The following is a 15039-nucleotide window of genomic DNA, read 5'->3' on the forward strand; positions in this document are numbered from 1 at the left end:
TAAAAAGCATGTTGACTAAGAATAATCTTAAGAATTAAAAATATGGAGAACTTGAATGTTACATTGAAAGCTATTTAGGGACTCTTTCATTTAAATAGAGACACTACCCTGGGAAATATTTCCTTCTCTGTCCTTACTGGGAATAGAGAAAAGAAATTCTGTTTATTAGTTTTATTAGGCTTGTAAAGACATTAATGAAAGCTGATACATTTGAAGTAAATGCAAACATCTGATCTCCAAAAGTCATAAGAATATACTTGTTATATGCCAAAAAACTTACTAATGTAATTGATGTTCCCAGAGTGGTGGGCTCTTCCTTTCTTTATGATTCCAGGATTGCTTATGTGAACAAAGAACCAGGTGAGGAAGCAGGCAGATAGTGCCTGGATGTCACACACCTCTGAGAAATTTAACTAAGATTCTAGAATATTTTCAAAATAAAATTCATTTAAAAATAACTGAATTTTTGACAGATTGGTTTTTATAACATTATCTTAATTAAGGATATAGAACCTAAATTTTCAGAACATGTGAGTCCACTTTTGACTTACTATTATTTATATACAAGTTTATGAAGTTTGGTTTAAAGTTTCACTATAATGTATTAGGTGTTCTACGATGGAGTTCCCCTCAGAAGTCAATAAAGCTAAACTCCCCACTTTTGTTAATAAGAAGCATATTTAGAGGCTACCTGCATGGACTTCACAAAACCTCATGACGGAGATCAAATCTTTCATCCACAAACAGGTAACTGTGAATCCAGAGGGAGTTAGCTCTTTCAGTGGAATTGCTTTGTGTTCTATTTATTAGATAAATGTCCTGAAAAGTATTTCCCTGTATATTGGCAAATATGTTTGTGAAAGCCTTCCTATTTGATGCATGTATCACTTAACTTTTTTTAATGAAAGGGAAATAAAATATCTCCTACCTGGGGATGTAAGAAAAATATCCTTTTGAAGAATACTTTAAGTGAAGGAACAAGGATATCAAGAATTGTTCTTTCCATGTCAATTTTCCTTAAGATACAGAGTTTGGAGAGAATGATATTTATTTCTTTCTATCTTCAATCCTATTTGTGAGATGAACACTGAAACTCCCTAAATGCTGACAAAAACTCCCAGTAGGATACATCCAATCTGTTGGGCATTGTTCACTAATCAGCAGAACAAATGTAGTATTGCTATTATAACTGTCCTTACATATGCTCCATTTCTTTCAAAAACTGAAGATATCAATTATAAGTCAAATGAAATGTTTAATGTATCCATTTTCTTTAAATGATATAACAGATATTTTTATCTAAATTTACTTCTAATCAACAACAATCCTGTCCTGCATTGGAGAAATATTTTCTTCCTTTTTATTAAATTTTTCATTTATTTTACATACCAACCACAGTTTTCCCTTCTTCCTCTCTTCCAATTTCCACCCCCATTTCACATGTACCAAGCTCCTCTCTATGCATCAATGCTAGAAAGGCATCCTAATATGTGGATTAGGTTCCAAAAATCTCATGTGCCAGGGACAGGTCCTGGTCCCTCTTCTAGGGGTCCCACAAAGAGACCAAGCTACACAACTGTCATCCACATGCAGGAGCCTAAAGCAGTCCCATGAAGGCTCTTTAGCTATCAATCTGGAGTCCTTGAGTGTCACAGGCCATGACATAAAAATAACAGATGGCAATTAATAATTTAACTGTCCACCCACCAGGTGAAAGACTCTCTGATGGACAAACCTTGTCAAGCAAGGCTTATAGAACCACACACTCTGACAACTTGATGCTACTATCTGTAAGTTTTCTCATGTGCCACTACATTTCTTCCCTAGAAAATAGTATGGGTATTTCCCCACTGCCTGTGTTTTTAACTTGTGTATATATTCCATCTTCTGGGCACCCATATAACTGTTGATGGTCAGGAAGATGATTTTTCTTAAGCTGTACAATTTTGATGAATATAAATAATGCTAGAATATTTTTCAAAGCTCACACTGACATAGGAATGTAACAATATTCTCAGTTACAAGACAGCTTTTTATACCATTATTTAAATTAAGAACTCAGAGAAAATTCAAAGTAAACTAGTTGCCTCTGCAAATGAATGCAAAAGGACTAGTTCCCAGGTGTCTAATTGTGGAACCAAGGTCAGGCATGAAACAATTTTATTGCCAGTTTTTCACTTGTAAAAGCCTGGCTGATAACATTAAAGACACAATTCCTTGCAGCAACTGACTCTCTGCACATACTCCTAACCTCATTTTTATGATACAAGACTCAAGCTTCAGCTAAATAATAAACAACTGAAATTCAATGTCATTTTCTGTTGGGGAATGCTTACTACTCAGCGCTATGTGCTTGCTCTTCAGACTGCATATCAGGGAACCTGGCTGATAGCAGAGAGTTGTCATGGTTACTCACCATGCCTGGTTAGGCAAACATCACTAGCCTGAAAGAAACTGTGTGATTTCTCATGGCTCTGTTTCTTATTGTTACTCAAGAAATGCTATGTGATCCTGACAATCTAACTCATATATTGTCTAGAGTTTTCTGTTGAGGAGGGAGGTAGAAAGCTGTGTAGAAGAGAGATGTGGAAATGGGTAGAAAAGAGACATAGCAATGTGGAGAGATATGTAGGTGTCTGGAGACAGATTTTCAGAGATTTTTTTTAAGATGAAGTAAAAGAGAACATCACCAGCAGAAAGCATGTGCTTCTTTCCTTCCTTACCCCTAAGATAGAAAATGTCAGTCCTCACCATTTATGGATTTTTGCATACTTGGGATGCAGGAGGTGTTATGGGCTATCACATAATCACAACAGATGGCAATTAATAATTCAGGTGTTGATCCATCAGATAAATGACTTTCTGATGGAAGAACCTTGTCAAGTAAGGCTTATGGGATTATAGACTCTGAAAATTGGTTGATTCTGTCTCTAATTTTTCTCATATGCCATTACATTTCTTCCCTAAAAACAGGTATAGGTTTTTCCCCATTGACTGTGTGTTTATCTTGTATCTATATTCTATCTGCTGGGTACAAATACATCTGTGGATGGTCAGGAAGATGATTTATTTTTAAGCTGCATAATTTTGATTAATAGAATCAATATTAGGATATTTTTATAGCTCGGATTGACATAGGAAAATGACAATATTTACAGTTACAAAGACAGCCTTTTATATCATTAGCTGATTTAAGACTCAGAGTAAATTCAAAGTAAACTAGTTGCCTCTGCAAATGAATGCAAAAGGACAAGTTCCCAGGTATCTAATTGTGGAACTAAGGTCAGGCATGAAACAATTTTAGTGCCAGTTTTTTACTTATAAAAGCCTGACAGATAACATTAAAGACACAACTCCTTGCAGCAATTGACTCTCTGCATAGATTCTTAACCTCATTTTTATGATATAGGGATCAAGGTTCAGCCAACTAACTGTTTATTGTTTAGATCCTGAAATTCAATATCACTTTTTGTTGGGGAATGCTGACTCCTAAGAGCTACTTGCATGCTTCAGAGACTGCACATCAGGGGACTTGACTAATAGCTGAGAGTTGCCATGGTTACTCACCATGACCAGTCAGAGACACCATCTCTAGCCTGAGAGAAACTGTCTGATTTCTCATGGCTCTGTTTCTTATTGTTTACTCAAGAAAATGCTATGTGATCCTGAAAATCTATCTCATATATTGTCTGGAGTTTTCTGTTGAGGAAAAAGGTCAAGAGCTATGTAGAAGAGAGATGTGGAAATGGGGAGAAGAAAGATGTAGAGGGGAGATATCTAGGTGTTTGGAGGCAGAGAGATTTTCAAAGAAGATTTTTCAAGATGAAGTATAAGAGAAAGTTACCACCAGAAAGTGTGAAGTTGAATATTGTTCCTTCAAGGTCTGTAAAGAATTGTGTTGGGATTTAATGGGGATTGCACTGAATCTGTAGATTGCTTTTGGTAAAATGGCTATTTTTACCATGTTAATCCTACTGATCCATGAGCATGGGAGATCTTTCCATTTTCTGATCTCTTCTCCAATTTCTTTCTTCAAAGACTTAAGTCATGCAGGTCTTTCACTTTTGGGTTAGAGTTAACCCAAGGTATTTTATATTATTTGTGGTTACTGTAAAGGGTATTGTTTCTCTGGTTTCTTTCTTAGACCATTTATCATTTGTATATAAGAGGGTTACTTATTTTTTTGTGGAGTACAGGTTGTGGAAATATGACCTGATGATTCTCTGGATCTTCCTTGTGTGTTGTTATGTCTTCCTTTTCATTTCTGATTTTGTTAATTTGGATATTCTCTCTCTGCCTTTTTGTTAGTTTGGATAAGGGTTTGTTTATCTTGTTGATTTTCTCAAAGAACCAACTCTTTGTGTTATTGATTCTTTGTACTGTTCTCATTGTTTCTATTTTATTGATTTCAGCCCTGAGTTTGATTATTTCCTGCCATCTATTTCTCTTGGATGAGTTTGCTTCTTTTTGTTCTAGAGCTTTCAGGTGTGCTGTTAAGTTTCTAATTTGAGATTTCTCCATGTTCTTTATGTAGGCATTTAGTGTTATGAACTTTCCTCTTAATACTGCTTTCATAGTGTCCCATAAGTTTGGATATGTTGTGCATTCATTTTCATTGAATTCTAGGAAATCTTTAATTTCTTTCTTATTTCTTCCTTGACCCATTGGTGATTCAGTTGAGCATCATTCAGTTTCCATGAGTTTGTAGGCTCTGTAATTTATGTTGTTGTTTAATTGTAATTTTAAGTCATAGTGGTCTGATAAAATATAGAAGGTTACTCTGATTTTTTTGTATCTGTTGAGATTTGCTTTGTGACCAAATATGTTGTCAGTTTTAGAGAATGTTTCATTGGGTGCTGAGAAGAAGGTATATCTTTTTGTGCTAGGGTGGAATGTTCTGTAGATGTCTATTAAGTCTCTTTGAGCCATCACATCTGTTAGTTCCCTTATTTCTCTGTTAAGTTTCTGTGTGGAAGACCTGTCCATTGGTGAAAGTGGGGTGTTGAAGTCTCCCACTGATAGTGTCTGGGGCTTGATGTGAGATTTAAGCTTTAGCAATATTTCTTTTACATATGTGGGTGCCCTTGTATTTGGGTCATAAATATTCAGAATTGAGACTTAATCTTGATGGATTTTTCCTATGATGAATATGTAGTGTCCTTCTTGATCTCTTTTGATTTATTATAGTTTGAAGTCTATTTTGTTAGATATTTCGACAGCTATACCAGCTTGCATCTTAAGTCCATTTGATTGGAAAGTTTTTCCCCAGCTCTTTACTCTGAGGTAATGTCTGTCTTTGAAGTTGAGGTATGTTTCTTGTATGTGTCAGAAGGAGGGATCTTGTTTTCATATCCATTCTGTTAACCTTTGTCTTTTTGTAGGCAAATTGAGTCCATTGATATTAAGGGGTATTAATGACCAGTGATTGTTAATTCTTGTTATTTTTTTGTGTTTCCCTTCTTTGGGATTTGTTGGTGTGGGATTATGTATTGCCTGTGCTTTTGTGGGTGCATTTAACTTCCTTAGGTTGGAGTTTTCCTTCTAGTTCTTTCTGTAGGGCTGTATTTGTGGACAGGTATTGTTTAAATCTGGTTTTGTCATGGAATATCATATTTACTCTGTCTATGATGATTGAGAGTTTTGCTGGGAATAGTACTCTAGGCTAGCAACCAAGTTCTCTTAGTGTCTGCATAATGTCTGTTGAGGACCTTCTGGCTTTTAGAGTCCCAATTGAGAAGTCAGCTGTTTTTCTGTTGTGTATGCCTTTATATTTACTTGGCCTTTTTCCTTTGCAGCTCTTAATATTCTTTCTTCATTCTGTATGTTTAGTGGTTTGATTATTATGTGGCGAGGGGTCTTTTTTGGGGGGCAAGGTCCAGTCTATTTGGTGATATGTAAGCTTCTTGTATCTTCTTAGGCATTTCCTTCTTTAGGTTGAGAAAGTTTTCTTCTAAGATTTGTTGAATATATTTTCTGTGCCTTTGAGCTGGTATCCCTGTCCTTCTTCTATCCCTATTATTAGGTTAGGTCTTTTCTGGATGTTTTGTGTTATGACTCTTTTGGCTTTAATATTTTCTTTGAGCAACGAATCTGTTTCCTCTATTATATCTTCAACACCAGAGATTTTTCTCTTCCATCTCTTGCATTTTGTTGTTTATGCTTGTATCTTTATTTCCTGTTCATTTACTCAGATTTTCCATTTCTAGCATTCCCTCAGTTTGTGTCTTCTTTATTGCCTCTATTTCAACTTTCAAGTCTTGAACTGTTTCCTTCACCTGTTTGATTGCTTTTTTTCAGTTTCCTTGACTTTCTTTAAGAGATTTATTGATTTCTTCCAATTTTTGTTTGTCTTTTCCTTGATTTCTTTAAGGGAAATTTTCATTTCCTCTTTAAATGCTTGTATCATCTTCATAAAGTCATGTTAAAGGTCATTTTCTTCTGCTTATTCTACATTGGGATGTTCAGTTCTTGCTGTTGCAGAACCACTACATTCTGGTGGTGTCATATTCCTCTTTGTATTGTTGAATGTATTCTTGCCCTGACATCTACCCATCTCTTCCTCCAATAGGTACAAGCAGTGTCTGTGTCTTAGGAAGCCATGCTTGGTCCAGTCTAGTTGGGGTAGGAGGGCATAAGTTATGCCCCATGGCTTAGGGCCTAGAAAATGGGGTGACTGGCTTGGAGAACAGTCACTCACCTCTTGGTCCAATCAGAACTAGTGGAGTCCCAAGCCTCCCACTATTAATGTGTGAAATTTGATGTGCAAGTTAAGCTTTAGTAATGTTTCTTTTAAAAATGTGGGTGCCATTGCATTTGGGGGGATAGATGTTCAGAATTGAGACTTCATCTTGATGGATATTTCCTGTGATGATTATGAAATGTCCTTCTCCATCTTTTTGGTTAATTTTTAGTTTGAAGTCTATTTTGTTAGATATTAGGATAGCTACACTGGCTTGATTCTTAGGTCCATTTTATTGGAAAATTGTATTCCAACTCTTACTGCTGTGGGATGTCTTTCTGTATGCTGTGAATACATGTTTTGCTACTATTGGCTAATAAATAAAGTAGCTTTGTCCTATGGCAAGGTAGTTTAGAGGCAGTCATGAAATCTAAGCAGAGATACAGAGAGAAGAATGGCAGAGTTGGGGAGATGCTAGAGTATTATTGTCCAAGAAGCAGCATGCAATGGGACTTAGGTAAAGCATGAAACACATGGTGATACATAAATAGAAATGGATTGAGTTAAGTTATAGGAGCTAGCTAGCAGGAAGCATGAGCCATAGGCTATACAGTTTGTAATTAACTAAACAAAGATGCAAAAAAAAGGAAAGAGAAATACAGACTGATCTCCCTCATAAATATTGATGCAAAAATACTCAATAAAATACTGGCAAACAGACTCCAAGAACACATCAAAACAATTATCCAACATGATCAAGTAGGCTTTATCCCAGGGATGCAATAGTGGTTCAACATACGAAAGTCCGTCAATGTAATACACCATATGAACAAACTCAAAGAAAAAAAAAACACATGATTATCTTACAAGATGCAGAAAAGGCATTTGACAAAATCCCTTCATGATAAAGGTCTTGGATGGACCAGGAATACAGGGAACATATGTAAACATAATAAAAGCAATTTACAGGAAGCCAACAGCCAACATCAAATTAAATGGAGAGGAACTCAAAGCAATTCCACTAAAATCAGGAACAAGACAAGGCTGTCCACTCTCCCTATATTTATTCAATATAGTACTTGAAGTTCTAGCCAGAGCAATAAAACAACAAAAGGAGACTAAGGTGATACAAACTGTAAAGGAAGAAGTCAAGCTTTCACTATTTGCAGATGACATGATTGTATACATGAGTGACACCAAAAATTCGACAAAGGAAGTGATACAGTTCATTAACAACTTAAGCAACATCGCAGGATACAAGATTAACTAAAAAAAAAATCAGTAGCCCTCCTGTATACAATTGACAAACAGGCTGAGAAGGAAATCAGAGATATATCACCCTTTACCATAGCCACAAATGATATAAAATAACTAGGGATAACTCTAAGCAAGTGAAGGACTTATATGACAAGAATTTTAAGTCCCTGAAAAAAGAAATGGAAGAAGATGTCAGAAAATGGAAAGATCTTCCATGCTCATGGATAGGCAGGATTAACATAGTAAAAATGGCAATCTTACCAAAAGCAATCTACAGATTCAATGCAATCCCCATCAAAATACCAACACAATTTTTCACAGACCTGGAAAGAATAATACTCAACTTCATATGGAAAAACAAAAAATGCAGGATAGCCAAAAGAATCCTTTACAATAAAACAACCTCTGGAGGCATCACCATCCTTGACCTCAAGCTCTACTATAGAGCTACAGTAATAAAAACAGCTTGGTACTGGCATAAAAACTGACATGAGGACCAATGGAATCGAATTGAAGTCCCTGACATTAATCCACACACCTATGAACATATAATTTTTGACAAAGAAGCCAAAACTGTACAATGGAAAAAAGAAAGCATCTTCCACAAATATTGCTGGCATAACTGGATGTCAATGTGTAAAAGGCTGCAAATAGAGCCATACCTGTCATTATGCACAAAACTTAAGTACAAGTGGATCAAAGACCTCAACATAAATCCAGCTACTCTGAACCCGATAGAAGAGAAAGTAGAAAATAGTCTTGAACTCATTGGCATAGGAGATCTCTTCCTCAATATAACACCAGTATCACAGACACTGAGAGAAACAGTCAATCAATTGGACCTCTTGAAACTGAGAAGCTTTTGTAGAGCAAAGGATACAGTCAGCAAGACAAAGCGACAGCCTACAGAATGGAAAAAGACCTTCACCAACCCCACATCTGACAGAGGACTGATATCCAGAATATATAAAGAACTCAAGAAATTAGACATCAAAATGCCCAACAGTCCAATTAAGAAATGGGCTATTGAACTAAACAGAGAATTCTCAACAGAGGAAGCTCAAATGGCTGAAAGACATTTAAGGAATTGCTCAACATCCCTAATCATCAGGGAAATGCAAATCAAAACAACTCTGAGATACCACCTTAACACTTGTCAGAATGGCTAAGATCAAAAACACTGAAGACACCTTATGCTAGAGAGCATGTGGAGCTAGGGGAACTCTCCTCCACTGTTGGTGGGAATGCAAGCTTGTACAGCCACTTTGGAAATCAATATGGCACTTTCTTAGAAAACTGGGAGTCAATCTCCCCCAAGATCCAGCTATACCACTCTTGGGCATATACCCAAGGAATGCTCAATCATACCACACGGGCACATGCTCAGCTGTGTTCATGTCAGCATTGTTTGTAATAGCCAGAACCTAGAAACCACCTAGATGCCCTTCAACTGAAGAATGGATAAATAAAATGTGGTACATATACACAATGGAATACTATTCAGGAGAGAAAAACTATGACATCATGAGGTTTGCAGGCAAATTGATGGATCTAGAAAAAAAACATCCTGAGTGAGGTAACCCAGACTCAGAAGACAAACATGGTCTCATAAGAGGATACTAGATGTAAAACAAAAGATGACTAAACTGCTACTCACAACTCCAGGGAGGCCACCTAGAAAACAGGACCCTAAGAAAGACACAGTGATCGCCCAATGACAGAGAAATGGATGAGATCTACATGAACAACATGGATGTAAGTGGGGGTAATGAAGGGCAAGTTTTGAGGGAAAGAGAGCCTAGGGGAGCAGGGGATCCCAGCTGGATCAAGAACAGAGAGGGAGAACAAGGAACAAGAGACCAGGATAAATAAAGACCCCCATGGAAATAGGAAGAAACAAAGTGCTAGAGAGGTCCACAGAAATCCACAAAGATACCACCACAATAGACTAACTACTAGCAATGGTTGAGAGAAAGCCTGAACTGACCTACTCTGGTGATAGGAAGGCCAAACACCCTAATTGTCATGCTAGAAACCTCATCCAATGACTGAGGAAATGGGATGCAGAGATCCATTGCCAGGCCCCAGGTGGAGCTCCAGGAGTCCCATTGGCGAGAAAGAGGAGGGTTTGTATGTGAGAGAATTATAGAGACTAAGATTGTACAAAGCACAAGGAAAATTAGCCAAACGAATGGAGACACATGAACTAGGAACCAATAGCTGAGGAGCCCCCAACTGTATCAGGCCCTCTGGATAAGTGAGACAGTTTATTAGCTTGATCTGTTTGGGAGGCATCCAGGCAGTGGGACCCGGACCTGTCCCCTTGCATGAGCTGGCTGTTTGGAACCTGGGGCTTATACAGGGAGAGTTGGCTCAGCCTGGGATGAGGGACATGAACCTTCTTGAACTGAATCTACTAGGCTGAACTCAATCCCCAGGGGAGTCTTTGCCCTGGAGCAGATGGGAATGGGGGGTGGCTGGGGAGGACAGGGGTCGGGAGGGGAAAGGAATTTGTAGTTGATATGTAAAATTAAATTAAATTACAAAATTAAAAAAAGAAGAAACAAACAAACAAACAAACAAATGAACAACAACAAAAAACCCACAAAAAACACAAAAAACTTTGGATTCACCAAGATAGGATAAATATTTTCTCAGTTTGCAAAGTGTAAATAGATTGCATGTTGAGACTGTGATTCTTACTTGCTAACTGTTTTTGTTGTATATAATTTTACTATGTTAAAATTAAAATCTTCCTTTTTAATTAGACAAAAAGGAAAATGCAATTATTGTACACTGTAAATTTTTAATTCTCTCATTGTCAATAAAAAACTGATTGGCTGGTACCCAGGCTGGAAGTACAGGCAGGACAATTAAACTAAGAATGCTGGGATAGAGAAGACCTGAGTCAGAGAAGTCTGTAGCCAGACGCAGAATGAGTCGGATATGCAAAACAGGCTAGTGGTAAAATCCACAAGCTTTAGGGCAGCATATAGATTACTAGAAATGAGATAAGTTGTAAGAGCTAGTTAGTAACAAGCATGAGCTATTGGCTGAGTGTTTGCATTTAATATTAAGTCTCTGAATGGTTATTTGGTACTCGACAGTCAAGACAGGATAATTCTTAATACAGGAGGGGAATAGAATGTGCCTTGGGGTTTAGGGTCTGGAGGTTGGGTCAGTTCAGCTGGGAGGCCAGTCACTTACCTGTTCTCCCAACTGGTGTGGGTTGTGCCTGTCTTGTATGTATCTTTTAAGGGTTAACCCTTTGGCACTTGGCAACCAATTGGTATGCTCTTCACTGGGGGAGACCACATCTCTGCTCTCAGCTCACCTCAGTAGCCTACACTTTTTTTGTGTAGGACTGAGGTCTCATGGGCTTTTCTGCATCTTGCTTGGCATGGTCATTGGAGTCATTCTTACTCAGCTCACATTTGGCTGCCAATGATGGGGAGAATACATGGATATTGCTTCTGTTATTGCTAGGAGACACAGCCTCACAGCAAACTCCCTGATGTTCTTGTTCTTAGAAATATCTTCCCTTTCTCCTGCTCTGTTCTCTGAGCCTTAGGTGAAGGAATCCTTTCAAGAACCCTTTATAATGAGGGATGATAAGCCCATGAATTTTCAAATTAAGAGATTAGAAAACATTTCATTTATTTTGTTATGAAAGTATATGTACATTCATATAATTTTTGCCAGTATATAATAATACTGTACACACAAATGGAAAGGTGTGAATGGGTAGAAGGAATGAGATGTATTCATGAAAATGCTATCAGTGCTCACCTGTAATCAGTGTGACTGAAACAATTTGTTACCTATATGTTTTTACGTTGTTTTCATTGCCTGTAACATTTTTTCTGGTATTTGATTAAAGTAAGCCACATTAAATTTGTTAATTTTATATGTGAGAAATGCATTCATACTGGAAATATCATATGATTCAATAAAATTTATTCTCAGTGGAAGAAGGTGTGAAAGAATTTATTTCACCATTGATTGAATCTGAATAAGGAAATGCTAGTTTATGTTTTTGGTTGTGAGACTCGCCTTCAATGGCTGAGCCATCTCTCCAGCCCAGAAAATGCTAGTTTAATATGAAAATGCTATGAGAATACTTGAGAATTGTCATAAAGGTTTATAATACCCATACTGATATATATGTGTTAGTAAAATGTTTTTTAAACATTATAATAAAATTATTGATTGAAGATTGATAGAGATGGTAAGTCCATTGCATCTAAAATATCTAAAGAATGTCAGTGAAGTGAAAACATTTATTTATAACTGACCTTTAACATTTGGGTTTTAGAAAGTGAGCAAGCCTGTGTAAGAACAGGTACAACAGGCTTGTTAGTAATAATTGGCTGAATAATAAGCAATGCCCAGAAGATTGGCTTTATCCTATAGGGAGCTTTTGGTAGCATTGAGGGAGTTTTAGTATTGAATTTAAAAATAGGATTAAAGATGACAAGAAATAAATACCCCCTACAATCTGCTTTGTTAAAGAAAAGGGACATGAGAAAGACAGTTGTCACTGCACTCTTGTTCCTGAATCTTAAGTATCTTCATGGATATTTAAGCTTCATGGCATCTATGCCTGCAACTATTTTCACAAGAATTTTGGTGAGAAAATTTATTTCATTTCATCTTTAATAGTTCACTATTTTATCAAAAGAAGTTTATAAGGATGTGTGAATATCTCTATAGAAATAAAGTGTAAACATCTTTAAAGGAAATTTTCTAACAAATGTGACATATAACAGTTCTGAAAAGCTAAATGAAATATTTTGTTATTTTGTTCACTTTCTCTAAATCCCTGCCGACTCACAACTATGGTTTTATATACCAAAGAATTTTACTCAAGCATGTAAATTTGTAAGAGTCCACGTGGAACTGCTATGCTTTGATTCTTTTTTTTTTTTTAAGATTCTTTATTTTATTTTACAATACTATTCAGTTCTACATAATAGCCACAGATTCCCTAGTTCTCTCCCTTCCTGCCCTCCTCCCCTTCCCCCAGCCCAACTCCCATTCCCCCCTTCTCCAGATCAAGGTCTCCTCGAGACTGGATCACCTGATAGACTCATCCAGCAGTCAGTCCCTCCAGATGGGATTGACCTAATAGACTCAGTCCAGGCAGGTCCAGTCCCCTTCTCCAAGATTGAACCAAGTGTCCCTGCATAAGTCCCAGGTTTCAAACAGCTAACTCATGCAATGAGCCCAGGACCGGGTACCACTGCCTAGATGCCTCCCAAACAGATCAAGCCAATCAACTGTCTCACCTATTCAGAGGGCCTGATCCAGTTGGGGGCCCCTCAGCCTTCGGTTCATAGTTCATGTGTTTCCATTCGTTTGGTTATTTGTCCCTGTGCTTTATCCAACCTTGGTTTCAACAATTCTTGCTCATATAAACCCTCCTCTTACTCTTTAATTAGATTCCCAGCGTTCTACCTGGGGACTAGCCCTCTATGTCTGTATCCAGATTCCTCATTCCTTGGATGGGGTTTCTGGCCCAAGTATTAGGGTGCTTGGCCATCCCATCACCAGAGTAGGTCAGTCCCGGCTGTCTCTCGATCACTGCCAGCAGTCTTTTGTGGGGGTTTCTTTGTGGATTTCTGTGGGCCTCTTTAGCTCTTTGTTTCTTCTTTTTCTCATATGGTCTTCATTTACCATGGTGTCCTATTCCTTGTTCTCCCTCTATTTTCTTGATCCAGCTAGGATCTCCCACTCTCTTTCCCTCAACCCTCATCCTTCATTGCTCCCATCATGTCCAGGCTGTTCATGTAGATCTCATCCATTTCTCCGTGTTTTTCTTGGAGTCCTGTTTTCCAGGTAGCCTCACTGGTGATGTGAGTAGCATTCCAGGCATCCTTGTTCCATATCTAGCATTCTCCTATGAGTGAGTACATACCATTTTTGTCTTTCTGAGTCTGGGTTACCTCACTCCTTAAAAATGGAGGTGATTTCTTTAAAATGGATCACCCATGCTGTTATTTCCCCTTCATTTACTCCCTCTAAATTACTTACATGTCAACATAAAGATGCAACGAATGAACTATGTGTAAAAGTTGCTTTGTGAACTGAGCCAAATTAAATTTCCTGTGAATAGCACACATTTCATTTTTGCCCTCCTCAAACTCAATTCTCTTGCAAAAGAGATGTGCAGCTTCATTTATCAATAAGCAAAACAACCACCAGTACAATTCAAGTCACCATTACATGTGTCCCTACTTTGTGTCACCAATGACAAGAACTTCCCTCTCAGTCTCCCACTTGAATCTTTGGAAAACATTGTAGGTACTCATTAGTAACTTTGCTTTGCCAGTGATGAAATTAAGATTAAGAATAGTTATTGATCAACATCTTAGAGCCAAAATCATGTATGTTCCAAACAGGTCAAACTGGCTCCATAAAACAACAGGAAGCCCTACTATATCAATGCTCTGTGGGGATGTCTGCACTCTCATGTCCATTACAGTATCCTCCACAATGCCCACAGTATTAAAGTGTCCTACATGCCCACTAATGGGCGGATTGACAAAGTAAATGAGGTGCACATAAAGAAAGAATACTATTCAAAAGATGGAAATTCTATCCTTTGGAAAACCATAGATGAATCTGGAAGATGTGTCAAATGAAATTATACAACTCAGAAGGCCCAGTACTTCCTAGTCTCATGTAAATGCAGAATCTAAAACAGTGAGATACACAAAAGAGTGAATATATAGTTATCAGAGCCTGGAGAGTTGACAGACTGAGGAATGGTTGTTAAGGGAAGGTTTCAGTGGGATAAGAAGATATTTCGGACATCTTCCCCATGTGGGGACAATGGCTAATAATGAAGTACTGTGTGCACACATCAAAACATCATTTTGTATTTATAAATAGATGCAACCATAATTTTCCAGTTCTCAATAAAGTTTACCCATCTTTAAAAAATGTTATCGCTTTTCCAAGTACACATGGGTCAGGAATATTCTGTGCTTTGTTTATGTAGATGTAGGTATGCTGTCATGTGCATACATATAAATATATTACATTTAGTATTATTGACTTGCATAAAAAACAACATGAGCTGCTTCTGGATATGTAATGTG

The sequence above is a fragment of the Peromyscus leucopus genome, chromosome 12 (assembly GCF_004664715.2).
Source record: "Peromyscus leucopus breed LL Stock chromosome 12, UCI_PerLeu_2.1, whole genome shotgun sequence".
Lineage (NCBI taxonomy): Eukaryota > Metazoa > Chordata > Mammalia > Rodentia > Cricetidae > Peromyscus > Peromyscus leucopus.